Source organism: Condylostylus longicornis, unplaced genomic scaffold (assembly GCF_029603195.1).
Source record: "Condylostylus longicornis isolate FDR11 unplaced genomic scaffold, ASM2960319v2 ptg000100l, whole genome shotgun sequence".
In the NCBI taxonomy this organism is placed as follows: Eukaryota; Metazoa; Arthropoda; class Insecta; order Diptera; family Dolichopodidae; genus Condylostylus; species Condylostylus longicornis.
This window is the reverse complement of record NW_026578068.1, coordinates 708,597-726,030: the sequence shown is the minus strand read 5'-3', so window position 1 is coordinate 726,030 and position 17,434 is coordinate 708,597. Positions and strand designations below refer to the sequence as shown.

At 22.6% G+C, this 17,434-nt stretch overlaps 1 protein-coding gene across 7 annotated transcripts in view; it reads right to left on the bottom strand.

The window, feature by feature from the left end:
• LOC129614031 (transcription factor E2f1) overlaps nt 1-17,434 on the bottom strand; it is a 99,069-nt gene that overhangs the window by 71,499 nt on the left and 10,136 nt on the right. For 5 of the 7 annotated variants that reach the window (XM_055528408.1, XM_055528402.1, XM_055528401.1 and 2 more), the window contains exon 1: nt 15,684-17,040. The exons of the other annotated variants lie outside the window; for them this stretch is intronic. The gene's annotated coding sequence lies outside the window, so the exon portion shown is untranslated. Of the gene's footprint in view, nt 1-15,683; nt 17,041-17,434 lie in introns of those variants that run through there. 7 annotated transcript variants of the gene reach the window in all.

Here is a 17,434-nt window from a genome sequence, read left to right as displayed (position 1 = left end):
TTGAAATTCACCAAAATATTATTTTGCTTTTAGAGAAAATGTATTTGAACCTTTGTAAAATTAAAAACAAATTAATTAATAGAGCAGAAATAAACATAATCTTGATAATGAATTAATTTTTTTTTTTTATAAAAAATAAAATATGCAAAAATATTTATTAATATTTTAAACTCATTTAGGGAAATTTTTTAAATGTGTGTAAGATAAATGGAAAAATGAACTTAAATATATAGGGTGACTCAGTTCATCATGTTCCAAATTTAGTGCAAATAAAATTTTAAATTTAATAAATCAGAACTTTTAAGTACTGATATGGCAGGAAAATCATGTATACATTAGGATCATAATAAATTGAAAGAAATATCAAATTTCTGTTTAGTCTCGAAAATTGATTAATTGATTAAGAGTTTTAGTTTTTAAAACAAACTCTGTAAACGTATACCAATGAAAATTGCTTCATAGTAACTATGAAAAAATATTTTATTTGTAGCTTTTAAGCAATTAAATGTTTGGCTATATGTTTAAATCCATTTTATGATTGTTTGGTGCCTACTTATATCGAAATTAATAGATGAATTTTAAATTTTTATTTTACTCCATAGATTGAAGAATGCCTTTAAAAGTAATATTACCTTATTCTTATATGCATATATATATTTATTAATATTCATATATGTAGATATGATTTACCAATTGAATAATATATGTATATATATATATACATATACAAATTAATTCATTTTTGAGTTTAACAACTTTGTATATGAATAATGAATGGAGAAAAAATAAAATAAATTAGAAATTCAAAATGAAAATAAAAATGTTATTAAGAAATCACTTAAATAAATCGGCTATATTTAGATACTTATACAATTTTGCAGATTTTATTATACATGCATATACTTAGACAACTTATAATATAAAAAATATTTCCAAATATTTTAAATGAATCAAATGCAGATCCTCGTTTTTGGATGTCAGCATTGAAATATTTCTATATAATGAACAGTTATTTTAAATAATTAAGTTTTTCTAACATAATTTGCCAAGAAAGGTAGCACCGACGAAATTGTTAATCTATCTAGTACGAATAACTTTATAATTATTTTGAAAGATTTTGAAACTTCATTTATCAATATGAAAGAAATTTTTTCAATAACTTTATTGTTAAAAGTAAAAATAAATATTTTTATTTAAATTGTTTGTTAAAATCTTTTATAAAGCTTAATAATAAAATTAAAAATTATTGAAATAATTAATTATTTATTTTAATAACTATGCAGGATTTTTATATTAAACAAAACTTTCTTCTTTAAACATGTATTTTTTCTTTTTCTTGCATAATTACAGGCGTACTATTTTTTCTAACCTATTTTCTCACAATAACTAATGACAAAGCAAACTTGTTTCTTTCTTTTTCTTTTACTTGTTCAAAAATGTTTTGTATTCCATAATTATAATTAATTTAAAATTTTTATATATATATTTTCTTATTAAAAGTATATTTAATAACAGGGAGAGAAATATGAAAAATTATTATAAATATTTAAAAGAAAATCAGTGAATTAAGAAAAGAATATAAATAGAAATTATAAGTAAAAGAAATTTTTCACAAAAAAAAAAACAAAAAATAAAAGGAAAAAATCAACGCAATTCCCTTAAAACATCAAAAAGAAAAAATGCCATAAATCTTAATATGGTTGTTTTAGTCTACAATTTTTCAAGTCTAAAAAAAAAATAATCAAATAAAAAATAAAGAAACAAAAGAACAAAAAAGAAGTAGAGCTAGGCTATGACTGCGTTTTTTTTTTTTGTTCTTGTGTTCTTTTCTTGGTTTTTTACAGATTTTCTTTACATTATTGTGGATTCGCGCATAATTATTTACCAAAGAATTGGTGATACTTGTGAAAACATAAAAATTCTTCTCTTATTTTATTTCATTTGTCGGGCATAATTAAAAAATATGTTGGAATGGTTTCCTGTTTTTAATTTTTTTTTTCCTTTATATGATACATTAATTTCTACACTATTATACAGGCGTATATATACATAATATCATAATATAAATAAGAAAAAAAAAAGATTTTTAAAGAATTTTTTTAATGATTTTCTATAGCACTCTAAAATGTAATAGTTGAGATTCTTTTCATCTAATCTTTACACACTAGAATTTATAGAGAAAAATCAGTGTTTTAAAACATTTATTGATTTTTCAATAATTTCTTCATATTTTTGTAGTTCAGTTGGTAGAGTGTCCGAAATTTTTCTGGCTTAACTTGTTCTTTTTGCTATTTCATTCGCATGTTCTTCACTTGTATGAAGAAATTTGCTTTATTTCTTTAAGAAATGTGTAGCTAGTTTAAAATATACATGTAGCACTTTGAATACTGAAACACTATAAGTGGCCTGATATTGAAAAACTGAAAACAAAACAGCTTAAATGTTAAAGACATCAAAACTTTTAACAGATTTAAACAATGTTGTTCATAATTTTGTTAAAATACTCTAAATATTGTTACTTTTTTAAAAAAAAATTGTTGAGCAACTCTGGATTTCATCCGAAAATTTATACAATAAAATGTGACATTTTTTTTAGAATTTGTTCTATCCTCTGTTTTTTTTTTTTCGTTTTCATTTTCTCCCATACACTTACATATATTGTAATCATTGCGCACAATTTACGAATCTCTCGCGGTTAAACCGCATCATCAGATTATAAAGTATAAAATGAAAAAAGTATATACGGTTTTTACGTTTTCCAGTTGAATTTTTTTCAATATTTTTCTATTTATTATACTCGCATGAACGAACGTTCTAAAGTCATTATAAATTTACAACTCCGTTCGTAATACTAAGACATAGAAATTTGAAATATAAATACAATTTCATCTTTTTGATCTGCGGCGAATTCTGAATCGATTTAGCTGTGTCTGTTCGTATGTCTTTCTGTTTGTCAGTTCCAGTCGTAATTCAAAAACATATGAGCTACGATAACAAAATTTAGGCAAATTGCTTAAGCGCAGTAGCTACTATAGAGCCCCTATTTAATTTCAATCCGTTCGAAACAGCGGCTCGAGTAACTACTATAAAACTCCCGAAATAATTTACTAACTATATGTCTTACAGTAAAGTGAGTTATTCAATTTTGTATGATCGAGTTTGGTAATTAAGTCAATTAAACTACGAAATTTTGTTGTAATTTTGTGAAATTTTAAAAATATCTGCCGTACAAGTCAATGGAATTGAATTCAGTAACTTGGGAACTAATCCGACAAAATTTGGTTGTGATTTAACAAGTTATGCAATAAAATGTTAATGGGAACTGTAAAAAAATCATTCGAACGGTTATCACAGAGTTGACAAGGTCAACACTATTTTTTCTCGTTTTATCTTTCTTTTTGCTTTATTTTCTGTTTTTTTTTAATTTTTATTTTTCGTTTTTATTTTGTTTGCTCATAATTGTTTGACATTTTTGTCATGGGATAGGATACTAAAATGGAGCAAAACTAGATAGAGAGAGTAGAAAACGTTAAAAAATTTAGCAAAAAACAAATCTGAATAAAATTAAAAGCAAAACTTTGAAAAAAAATTACTTAAGAAGCAAAAATTAAAAATTAAAAAAAAAATTATGGAAATTTATGGCAAATATTTACTCAGTTACAAACTATTTAAAGTACATAATATGTAAGAGAAACAGATGAAATACAGATATTTTGTTTGTATATACATATACAAAAATTTATTCTATTTTAATCCTATGGGAAAATATTTATGTATTTTGTTTTTTTTTTTAATTTAAGTTTAAATCCAATCTATTCTATAATAGGATTTTTTTTTTCTAAATATATTTCAATGAAGAACATAGGAGAAAAGAATGGTAAATAAAATAAGTAAACAAATAATTCAACAAACAAAAGAGTAAGAAAATACCAGGCAAATATAATAAAGCAAGTCCCTAACTATAAAAAAAAAGAAAATAATTAAAAGCGAATTCAATTTTTTTCTAAGAATTTAAAAATTTTTTTTTATTTTTTTTTTTCATTTCTGAAATTATTCAATCAAATTAATATCAGCCCCATAATTCTTCAATTTATTAGTTATAAAGTTAATAAAATTCTAAAATATTTAATTTTTTTTTTATATAAAATGGCAAGCCAAATAAGTTAAGTGCTTTGTAATTCTCAAGTGTTTTTCAACGAATCGTATATACACACACTTGTATATACGAAGTAAAAAATAAGAGTCGTGTGGTCGTTTTTTTTATTTTACAGTCAAATTAATATCCTTGACAAAATAATAATTATAATAAATTAATGGCAGGAATTAAAATATGTAAAAAAATTAATATTTTTCTTTTCCAAATTTGGGTATCCGCCTTTTTTTTAGTCAACTTTATCTTCACTTTAAAACTTTAAAACGTTTACGCTCGATTTGAATGATTTGAAATTAATATATAATATTAAAATTTTATTTTTAAAAAAATTCTTAGAGATCGGTAGAGATCCAGTTTCTTCAAATTTATTTAAAGCACATACGAACATCTAATAAAGGAAAAATACTTGCAGTGAAAGTATGCATCAGTGCCGAATTTCAAATCCTTAATTCTTTATGTTCATTAATGAACGCATCAACAACAGGCGAACCGACCAATGGACAGACATATAGCTAAATTTACATACAAACATTTTTTTTATTTTTGTGATTCCTACCTCTTAAACCATTTACAATAGAGGCCTGTCGTAGAAAATATTTTTTTCTTTGGTATCGTGAAAGAGAACTTTGGAACGCTACCATACGCCAATGAACCAAAAGAAAACTTACTGTATATTAACTTTTGATAATATTACACTCGCAAATTTCAAAGTTTCTTAATCAAAACTTTCAATAATCAAATAGAGTAAAAGGCCATTAAATAATAAAGCTAGGATTTTTTTCTCTTTGAAATTAATATTTTTGTAATACGAGTATCGGTATTAATTGGTCATACGGAATCGACATTGACGATAAGTAGTTCTTTGGGCAAAACGGATAATTCAAAACTTGTTTTAATTAAACAAAAAATAAATAAGTACCAAAAATATTTAAATCATAACTGATTTCTCTCATCAAATATATAGTTTCTGGTTTGCATTTCTGATTTAATACCCAATTTTTATGAAACATCAAATTTTAAAAACAAAACAATAAAAAAATTCATAATTCACTGTATATTAAACTTGAAAAAGCTTTGATATTTTGGTAAGTATAAGGAATTGGGATGCTGAAATATATGCTGTATAAACAAATGTTACACAATATGTGTATATTCCGCACTGCCTATGAGAACATATACCTATATAAGTATATGCAGTTATTGAATGTAAAATTTTAGTAATATAGGCTAAAGCTTTGCCTCAGTACTATGAAAAAAAATAAGTATAAAAAGTGAAAACTTACTAATAACAATAAATTAATTTGTTTACGCGTAACTTACAATATATAGATACGTATATACATGTTTGTATATCAAGCACTGTGTATAATATGTGTACAATATTTATGAATGTGATGTTTTGAATAAATGAATATTTTTGCTCTTTGCTCACTTAAAATTTAAGTAATTTTTGGCGCAAAAATTTATGTGAGATCATAATATATAAAATAAATGTTATGAAATGAATTTCATAACATTTACTTAATTAATATATTGGCTATATCCATTGCCACAATTAAATAACTAAATTAAAAATGTGAAATTATGTGTAAGTTCAACTAAAATGCACGGTTGTTTTCGTGGATTGTTTTCAATACGCATGTTTCAAACCTCTTAAGAAAAAAATTAGCTATCTCACTGAATATATAAATATGCAAAAGTTTGTATATAAGTATGTTATATAACAAGCATTAGAAGAAAGGTAATTTAATTAGACATTCTATACACATCATTAAATTTTCTTATACCGACTAAATTTAAATGATTTTAATTTTTAGATGTTAACAAATTTCTCAGCGATTTTCCACAAAACGAAGTAAGTGAAAACAAAAATTTTTATTTTATTTTTAAAATAAAATTTATAATTTTTTATGTAGAGAACTTCCAGCTTTAAATTTTCTTTTCTTATTATATCATAAAAATAAGAGTGAAAATTAAGAGTTGCCACTTATATTTATTGAAAAATAACAAATTTTTGTTAAATATGTAATTTAGTGTAATTATTATTTAGTGCGGTTATGTGAATCAAATTTTATTAGCATGTAATTATTATTTCAAATTTATTAGCATATAAAAAATGATCAATTTCCGTTAAACGGAGCGCCATCCGTTCCTTTTGCGTGAGTCTTTTGAATATTTTCATAAACAAAACGGTGAACATATTTTTTTGATGTATATTTTATTTAAAAATAAAAAAAAATTTTAAAGTTGTCCGCATACAAGGAGAAAATGGAGAAAACCAAATAATCTGAAATGCCTTAAAAATTTTTTTTTTTTAATTTTATACCAAACCCAAATCTCATTCAGAATAATTGCATATGCGTAAGCGTTAAACTATTCCACAGAAATGTAAAGATTAGCAATTAGAATTTATATACTTATTATATGTTTTAATATAATATTTCTGAATTACATTCATAATAAACATTTTAAAATTCTTTAGAAGAGAAAACTTCAACGGTATGCACAAATTGATAATTTTATCATTTTATACTGGCAACCCTTAAAAAATATATTAAAAATACATTTTATATTATTTATGTACACGAAAACAAGTGACAATATAATTTAATGTTCAAGTTATAAAAAAAAATTTAAGAGATTCATGCAACAATATAACATTTTGTATCTTCAAGGAATCATGTAAAAAAATTCTTTAAACACTGAAGCATTGATTCTTGTTTAGAGAAAAAAAAATAATTGAAATCTAAGTAAAAATATAAGATTTTTTCTATACAATAATTTTTTCAAAAATGAAATTGAGAATTTTACTGAAGAAAGGAAAAATTAAATTACTTAAACAGAAAGAAGCACAATCTTAGAATTCCAATCCAATAAAGCAAGATGAAAGCAAATATAGACTCCGTATTTTAATATCCATGTGAAACGAATGCCGAGAGTTGCTACATTTATAAAAGCGTAACTAATAGGAATATATCCAATAGAAGTAGCGTAACTACTAATAATAAATCCATTAGAAGCCAAAATATTTGTGAAAATCAAAAAAAAAGTGTAAGCCTTTGAATTATTTTATTTTTTATTAAAAAAAAATCATAATAAAAAAGGTGGATGAAATATTACTTCTGCCGAATAAAAAGAATCCAGGATGCTAATAGTCAAGTGTATAAACATATAAACTGTATTTAATAAATTTTATTGGGTGCGTAGTAGTGAATTGTTGAAATTTTGCAAAAAAAAGAAAAAAAGAATAGAAAAAATTAAAATTATTTTACATCTAATGGTAAAAAAAAAAAAAAAATACTTATATTGAACAATTTTTCTTCTAAAAATTTTTGATTTTTCAAATAACATGAAAAAATGGAATAAATTATATGATTGCATTTTATTAGTTTATTTACAGATAAACGCTTTTAATTTTGCTTATTTCAGTTAGAATATTATGAATTAGGATCGGGTAATCTAAAAGCGTAAAATCGTTACAGTTCGCGACAGATTAAACTAATAATTTTGAAGCAATGTTCAGATTTAAATATCTTTATCGTTAAATGGCAAGCTACACCTACACCTATAATACGAGTTCCTTTTGCAGATTTTTAACATCAAACCTACATAAACACTAAAATTTTTTTCTTACTTAAACATTATTAAATTTTTTAATTTGATTCTCAAAATAATTCTTATTATAGGCTAATTAAACTTTTAAACTTATAGGCTTATTATTATGTTTAGCGAATTCGCTAACATGAAAATTTATTGAATAGGCAAATTCGCTGACATTTGATATTATTATGTATGCCGAATAGATTTAATAGCCAATTTCTTTACGTGATGGCACCATTCTACAACATTGACATTATTTTAAAAAAATCTATTATACAATAAATTTCTTTATAACTTTGAAAAATTCGCGTTTTTCGCCAAATTTTCAAATTTATTAAATTTATATTTTCAATATCTAGCTATTTAATTTTAAAAGTTTATTTATATATTAATAAACGCTCTTCGTACCAGAGTAGGGATAATTGTAACGCAAAATCAATAAATCCGCTTATATATTACCCCAAACTATTTTAAATATTCATCACGAAAGAAACTTTGTTAAAATCTAAAATAAATAGGTACCCTATTAAACATAATAAACTATATATAATATATTGAAGAATATAGCTTGATTTAATGGTTCAAAATAGCGTGCAATTGATCAAATTACACAAAAAAAAAAAATTACTTAAATTTCCTGTATCGGTTTACGTTCTATATTAAATATTACAAATTTTGACTACTTATAACTATAATATTATATAATATTATTTTGTTCATACGTTCATGCATCATTGGAAAGAACCAAAAAATTAAAAAAAAAAATAAATTTCCATTAAATTAAAGGGCATTTTAACCGAATTTACTCGTCTAATCTATAATATCGCTATTCCTTTCTCTCTTTATCGTTTTATCTCCCATTTCCTTTATTATCAATTCACAAATCACAATCATTATCATCATCGGAACTGAAAAAATCATTATGAAAGTAATAGCGGCAAAAAGCTTTAGTTTTAATACATGTAATCACAATTTTATTCTGTAACCAATATCACTACTTCTCTTCATATAGAAACGCCAAATTTGGAAGTAAAAAATATATTTTGTGCAATGTGTAGAGACGACGATTCTCTAAAATCCGGAATAATATATATAGAGTAGATGGTAAGAAGAAGAGAGCAAAAAATAAGAAAAACAACAAAAAAAGTTACTAAAAAAAATATTTTTTTTTTTTTCAAATTTATTTAGTTTGAAGCATATTCTAAAGCAGCGTACACACCAGCATAGAAATAATTCTTTTAAACAAAATTTTTGTTGTAGACATAATCATCAGTGCAATGTTGCCTTTTTTCTGCAAAAAAAAATTTATAGAACCAGCGAAAAAAACAATTTTATTTTTGTTATTTTGAAGTCAAAGAAAAAAAAAAAAATTTTTTTTTTGCTAGTAAAAAAAAAACACTAACAGGGATAAAAAGAATAAAGTACAGAATCCAGCCATTAAAAACAACAAGAAACAAAAAATACGTATGGAATTTGGAAAGAAAAAAAAAAATATTTAAATACTCTCATTCAGTCTGGTGCTCTACTCTTTACAGATAACTCTTTTTCCCTTGCAACTTTGCAAAAACAAAAAAAAAAAAAAAATAGCAGAAAGAAAGGAAAAGAAAAGGGGTTCATAAAATTTGAACAAATTAAAAAAAAAAGCAAATTGTATAGAAATTGTCGAATAAATGGGTCGCTAAAGCACTTCACTTTACTTATAGTCTAGAACAAAAGAGTACTCAACAAACGAAATATTTTGTTAAAACAACAAAAAAAAAACACATTTTCTTTTAGGAGACCTTAAGGATACCCCTAAGATGTCATAAAATTAATGAAACAATAGTAAATTTTGTATATTTTTGTTTTTATATGTGAATATATAAAAATAATTATAAAAAATTTATTTTGAAATAATTATATAAGAATTTGTTAAAGAATAATTAGATTTTCAATAATTAATTGCATTATGAATCGATTTTTACCAAGTAATTTTATTTTAACATTGAAAACAATTTTTGAAGAATGGTCCCAAATAAAATAAAATAAAATATAATTTCTTCAATGTTTAATCCCTGTAATGAGGTAGCAAAATTAAATACATTTCCACAGTTCCTAAATTAATAAATAATTTTAACTAATGTATTAGATTTATTAATTTTACACTATATTTTTATTATATTCAAATTAAAAAACGCCAACTACACTTAAAAAAAAGGATGAAAAGAGAAGTGAAAAGGATCATATAGTCAAATTAAGCATCCTCTTACAATTAAATTTCTTGTATTTCGAGCTTAAAATTTTTAATTTTTAAAGAATTTCACATCATTTTGTATTAAAATTTTAAAAATTACTTTAACCGAAAGTTTTTTGATTAAAAACTTAACATACTTATTAAAAATAATTTAACCTTAAAATATCGACAGCTCTTTTTTATAATTCTTATTTATTTTTTAAAATTATTTAATACTCGTAACAGTCTACTTCTACTATATTATTTAAATTATTTTTACTTAATACATATATACCAAAATAAATCAGTTTATTGCATACATTTAGGATGAACAAGGGAAAAAAAATTGAAAGAGGCTATAACTCTTAGAGGGAGACAGGGAAAAAAAATGTTTGCATAAAAATAATTTTTTACTTAAAATCTTTTTGTATACAAAATTTCAACTTTTTACCTCAAACGGTATAGAAATATTGTAAACGGACACACAGATGACCGGACAGTGTGAAATCAATAAGCACTTTTTTCTACTCTTTATGAAAAAATGCTAAAAATGAAAAATTTACGATAATTTTACAATTTATGTAGGTACATATATACATTATATTTTATAATAGATTTCACGTAATTATCATAGACACATACTCGTATATATGTACATATTTATATTATAATAGGTACATATACATAAAATTGTTTTTTCAACTAATAAATTTCAGTTCACAGCGAGCAATTGATTGCTAATAGTATTGTTGGAATTAAGTACAGATGAAATACATAAATAAAAAATTAATACAATTAAATTTATATGGCATGCAATTCACTATAATTTCAAAATTAACTTAAAATTCTTAACCTTTTCCATCAACATTTTTTAACTAAATTAAAATGTTTTTAAAATAACATGTACCCTTAGTAGATATTAATTTGATTTAATCTCAAAATGAGTATAGAAAAAAAAAATTAAAACAGCCCAAAATTATTACACATTGAACTTTTCTCCTTAAATGTAAAAATCCTTATCAAAAAAAACAAAAAATTATGAACTTGTTTAAAATTTTTTTTTATATTTTGTCAGTTTTTTGTGCAAAATTTTCGATAAAATTTAAACAAAAAAATAAGAAAACAGTAAGAGTAAAGAAAAATTGTTAATAAAAGCATACGAACAAACAAAATAACTTTTCTCAAAAAAAAAAAAAAAAAAGTAGATACTGGCAATACCACAAACAAAAGCAAACTGAGGTAATTGACATTCAGAACAGAAATAATGAGAAAATGAAAACGCCTTACGACGTGGCCGAATAAAAAAATAAAAACAGTATAAAATATACAAAGTTAGTATATTTACTTAAAACATATATGTATATGTACATATATATATATATTCAATAAGTAAAAACATTTCAGTAAATTTTAATCAAATACCCTTATAGTTAAGATAAATCGATTGCTTTAAACTATAAAAAGCATTAAAAACGTGCAGTATAAAAATAATGTTTTTTTGCTCGTTTATCGCTTGTATTTCTGCCAAAATATACTTAATCGAAATTCTTTTTACGAGCCTAACGCAATAAATTTTGGTTAGAATTTAAATTAGCACAATCAGATTGTTTTTTGTTTAAACAATTGAAATTGGCTACAATTTCAATTTGTAATTGAAAATTTTTTAATTTGTTAAATTTTAACTTTAGCATTTTGAAAATAAACTTAGAATTCAGTCTTAAAATAAATAGGTATTCAAACATAGAGAAAAAGTTAACTTTCGAACTGAAATTTGTAGCAAACTGTATTATGTGATTTTAATATAGAATTATTTAAAAAAATTATTATTAATAAGCAATAAAAAACTGGAAATTATTTCAAAAGTCAGATCAATATTCTTTTCATCTCTTCAATTTTCTCATGTTTCCATAAACAGGTTTTGAATTATTTTGTCTATTTTGAGCACAACGATTACAATAACAATTACTTATCGTATAACATGTAATTCTAAACTTGAATCAAATAAAATTTTTAGTAAACCTACATTTATGGATAAATTGGAAATTATAAGAATTTCCTTTGATTTAATTACTTTATTTCATAAATTTAAAATAATTACATAAATATACATACGTACATATGTACATATATTGATTTATTGGAATTAAAATTAGAGTTTATATAAGAATACCTTAATATTCTTATTTTGTTTCTTAAACATTAAAAAATTTTTGGTAGGCATGCTTGAATGAATTGAGTCTCATCTATTTATAATAAATTAGTAAAGCTCATTTAATTAAGTAATCTTTCAGTTCATAAAGAATTTCAAATGATTAATGCATTTAATTATATAATGATTATGTTAAAATATAATTCAAGTAATAATTAAATAAAAATATTTACAAATTAATTAGATTTTTCAAGTGTGGATCCAAAAAAAATGCAATGATCATTGATTTTACATATACTTGTACATGAATATAAATTTTAAATGCACTCCTAAAATTCTGGTTTAAATAATTAAAAAAAATTTATTTCACTTTTATCGCAATCTAAATAAAAAAATTCAATTCTTATTTAAACAGTAATGTTATGCTTACAATTGCATACAGCAGATACATATACACACATATAACATATATATACATATATACCTAATATATATATATGTATACCTTTTCTATACAATTGCGCCCACAAATTTTTACAAATTGAATTTATCAAAACTACTATATCAAATTATTGTACTATTCTTTAAGTTCTCGTTTTTTTTTTCAATTTCATTTCAAAAATCACAAATTGAGCTATATACTTACATACGTACTTAAAATGTTATAAATTATATTAAATAAGCTATGAATATAAGCAAACAAAACACCCGTTAAAGTAATCTTCAATAACCTCAAATAAATGTTTGTTCTTCTTCTTGATTTTACAAGCACCATTTATTAATACAATATATTACCCAACCACTAATTTTTTTAAATTTTCATCCGTATGCAATAAATATCTCATTAAAATAATTTCATTAAAATTAGTAATATTATGTAAATAAGCAATAATTGACACATTTTAAGTACATAATTAAGTATTTGAAATTTATAAATTCCATAAATTTTCAATAATCAGAATGTAACACATTCTTTAAAACAAACAAATACATATAATACCGGAAAGACAATTTAAGCACTTCATCATTTATTAATTTTACAGTAATACCCTGTTATAATAAACGAATTCGTAAAATTTCAAAAATAATAAAAATTATAACAATTTTGCTGTTAGGTAGATAAATAATATGATCGACATAAGTAAACCTAAAAAAAAAAGGGATAGTAAAAATATGGTCGGGGGTAGTTTCTAAATTAAACGTAGGTCGGTTGTATAATAGCGTAACTAATCTATAAATAAATGTACGTAAAATCCCCTTCAATTTTTACTTTTAATGGAAATATATTCACGTTTGGAATATGATGAAGGCTAATATTAATTAAAAAAAAAATTAAGAATATTCGAGCAAATTTTCTTTTAAATTTTACAAACCATGTATTAAAACCAGAAATGTATTAAATAATTAGTATTTACATGTGTAGGTTTAGCAATTTCAATTCCACAATCAAATTTTCTCTCATAGGTATTCTTTAATAATTTTTTTTATAACCGAGTATCACTGTATTGACAAACATCATCAAAAAATGTATAACACAAAAGAAAAAAAAGACCAAAATAAAATATACAATTCGTCCGTCTACTTAATTTGCTCACGACAATCGGTTGCCAATAATAATTTTATAATTTTTTTGCCTACGTATAACATAATTTTTTAGTTTTATTTTTCTTACTAGGTTAATTTTTTGTAAGATTTTCTTTCTCATTTTGATTACTTACTGTATTTTTTTTTTGTTTTTTTGCAAAAAGATAAGAGCGAAGAAAAATGCAAAAATTATGTTATTTTTTTATTTAAATCTACATTCAAAATATATATACTAACATATATGTATGTGTATATATGTACATATTTGCAAAACTTAAATTTTTTGAGTAAAAAACTTTTATATTTTTTTTGTAAAAACGAAATGCAAATTATTATATGGCAACCCCATTAAAAAATATGAAAAAAACGCTATATTTTATCATAAGTATGATAAAATATTTGAATGACGTCGCCGAAATTTTTTTTCCCAAAATCACATTATAACCTTAATTTCAATAATTTCATTTAATAATTCTAACAATTTATAAAATATACATACATAATATACATATACATACATGTACATATATACACATGTACAAAATTACACAATATTTATGTATAAGACTCAATTAAAAAATAAAAACTCAATCAATAAGATTAAAATTTCTAATTAAATTTATGACACATTTTTACAAATTCCATATTTACAAAATGTTGTGAGAAAAGAAAATTCTATTACTTAACTAAGTATATATGTATATACATTAATTATATACTTACTACCTTCAACAAGAAAATTAATCTCAATATTTTTGAAAATTTCATTTATAAAATAATAATTTTAAAATAAAAACAAAAATGGGCTACGAATGAGATTAAATTTGAAAAATGCATTGGATATTCTTTGATAGGCGATTTTAAAGTAATGGGAACATTATGCAACTCTATTGAATTTTCTAATGATATAATTTTAAATTTCAAAACTAGTTAAAAAGTGCGGCAATTAGCCTTATAATAAATTGCATTAAAAAAATATTTTATAGCGACAAACAAAAAATTAAAATCTCAAATTGAAAATTCTTTTATGATTTTTTTTTTTTTTATAAATGCCGGTCGCTTTTTTCTGTACATGCAAGTGATTAAATGTGTACGTTTTCAAGTACCTATTGATGTATGTATATGTAGGTACGTATGTAGGTACCTGTCGATATTTTTTTGTACCCCCCAAGATGAGAAAAAAGGAAACTTAATTATTGGCCATCTCCTTATTTTTATGCATGTATGTATGTATGTGTTTAGAAAAGAAATTTCGTTCTAGATTAAAAAAATTTTTAATTTTTCTTTCCATTTTTCTATATAACTACTGTATGTAATTAAAAGTTAATTAATTTTTTTAAGTATAGAGAATGATACCTATCTACCCTACCTAAATATTATTTCCTATTATAAACAGATGACATTATTATAAAAAATTTATTTTTCTACATTTCCAACAGAATTGATTTAAAAAAAAAAATGTTAGATATGAGAAAAAGATGTCTGCCAGTCATGTACACGATTAAAAAGAAAAAAAAAAGAAAAATTTTCTCAGTTCAGTTGTTTTTTTTTCTTCTTTTTTCTTTCTTTTCTTTTTTTTTGTTGTTGTATTCACCTCATTTCGATAAGTTCAAATCAGATTTCTGTTATAATAATACAGAAACAGAACGATGATATATATCCATATATACATATATAAAATACCAACATGCATACATATTTATACGAAATATAAAATAGATACATATATATATTTATATATGTATGTATGTATGAACGGATATAATATTATACTTGAATTTTACGACGAGGAGTTTGCTCATAAGATTTTTATAATATAATTTATCAAAAAGTATAAAATAAAAAAAAAAAGAGAAAAAAACCAAATCCAAATTTTATAATTCCCACGTTTAACACTAGGAGCCGGTAATTTTAAATTATTTGGAAAATCAATTTGAGACTTAAGAAAAATTAATCAAAATCAAAAGAAAAAATTTTTTTCTTACCTTTTTTCTATTTCCAAAATGTTGTTAGTTTTGCAGTTGGTAAAGGATGCGAGTTGAATTTTCTTTTCTCTTGACAAAATTTTGTAAGGAAATTTTTTTTTTTAATTTTTCCTTTTAATTTTTTTTTTGTTTTATTAATTGCTTTCTTGTATTTATTAAATATATTAATTATAATTTTTTTTTCTTTTATGAAATTTTTTAAAGAAAAGTAAATAAAAATGTTTTTCCTATTTATTTCTGTTTCATTTTTATTTTAATTTTTCTTTTTTTTTTTTAAATTCTTAAATTGGTACCTATTTAATTTTTTTTTTATTTTCAATAGTGCCTATATAGAATTTTATTGTCTGGCAAGTTTAGTTCACCACCAGCTGATGATATTTTAAATAAATACATATGAGCACACTTGCATATAATAATGTATGTATGTATATAGGTGGGCACAAAATTCTATACAAATTCATAGGATCCCCATATAAATTTTATGTGGATATACTCGTATATACATATATTGCCAACATATGAATAATTTGTATGTATGGATGTTTTTCTTTGGATGTACATATGTAACGTATGTACATATGAAAATTAATATAGAATTGATAAAAAAAATCTTGTTAAAAAACGAAGTTTTCTTAAATTTTTTCTTTCTGCTTCTTTTTTTTTTCTCTTGTGTACTAACTTTTACGTATGAATTAAAAAATAAAAAAAAAAATAAATTTAAAATGGAATTTTCACATTACGAAAACAATAAAATAAATTGTTTTTACTTCCACCGCTTTTTTTTTTTCTCCTTGCTTAGTTGGGAGACCTTTTGAAATTTTTTTTTTATCGGCGTAATCAAAAATTTCACGTTAAAAAAATATTTTTAATTTTTTGATTTCTAAAATTTTTTTCCGAATTTCTTACTTAATTTTTTTTTTCTGCTTTTTCTTTTTACCTAGTTATAAATGCTGTGTAGAAGAGGTGAAATAAGTGACGACTAAAAAATTTTTTCCAATTCCAAAAAAAAAAAAACTAAAAAATAAAAAAAAAATTCGAGCGCGTCACTTTTTCATTAAAATTTTTCGTATTAGATTTAACCGGATTTTTATAAAAATTACACCGTTTTATAGTTAAAATTTTCACGTTTTCAAAAACATAATTTTCATAAAATTTAATTAATTTTAAATATGATTTTTTTTAATGGGAAAAAAGTTAATTTGGTGCAAAAAAAATTTTTTTTTACTTTTTTTTTTTTCTTTTATATGTGTATATATGTATGAGAGGAGCAGTTGTCTCTGCTGTCTGGTTTTCACACAACGATGATAACCGCAAAGAAGTTTTCAATGCAAAATTTGACGAAAAATTTGTAATAGAATTAAAAGTATTGTTTGTAGTAGATGAATTGTCAATAAGTCATATAAAAAAGAATAACAAACAAATACATACAATAAAATAAATGTCAAATAAATGATTGAAGTTGAAAATGCATAAATGTATCAAATAGGGAAGGGGAAAAAAAATCAAGAAAAATTGTTATGAGCGGATGATAATAAAATAAAAGCAAAAAAAATGTGGGTGTATGTATGTATTGTAGTTTCAATATAATACTAAACTTGTCAAATATATTGTAATTATGTAAATTTACTATGTTTGAAAAATTTGAATCAATATTCTTATCTGTTTGAACATTCTACGTTAAAATACATATATCTGTTTCTAAATGACATTACTTGATAATTAATTGCTAATCTTAAATCAGTAACTTAATT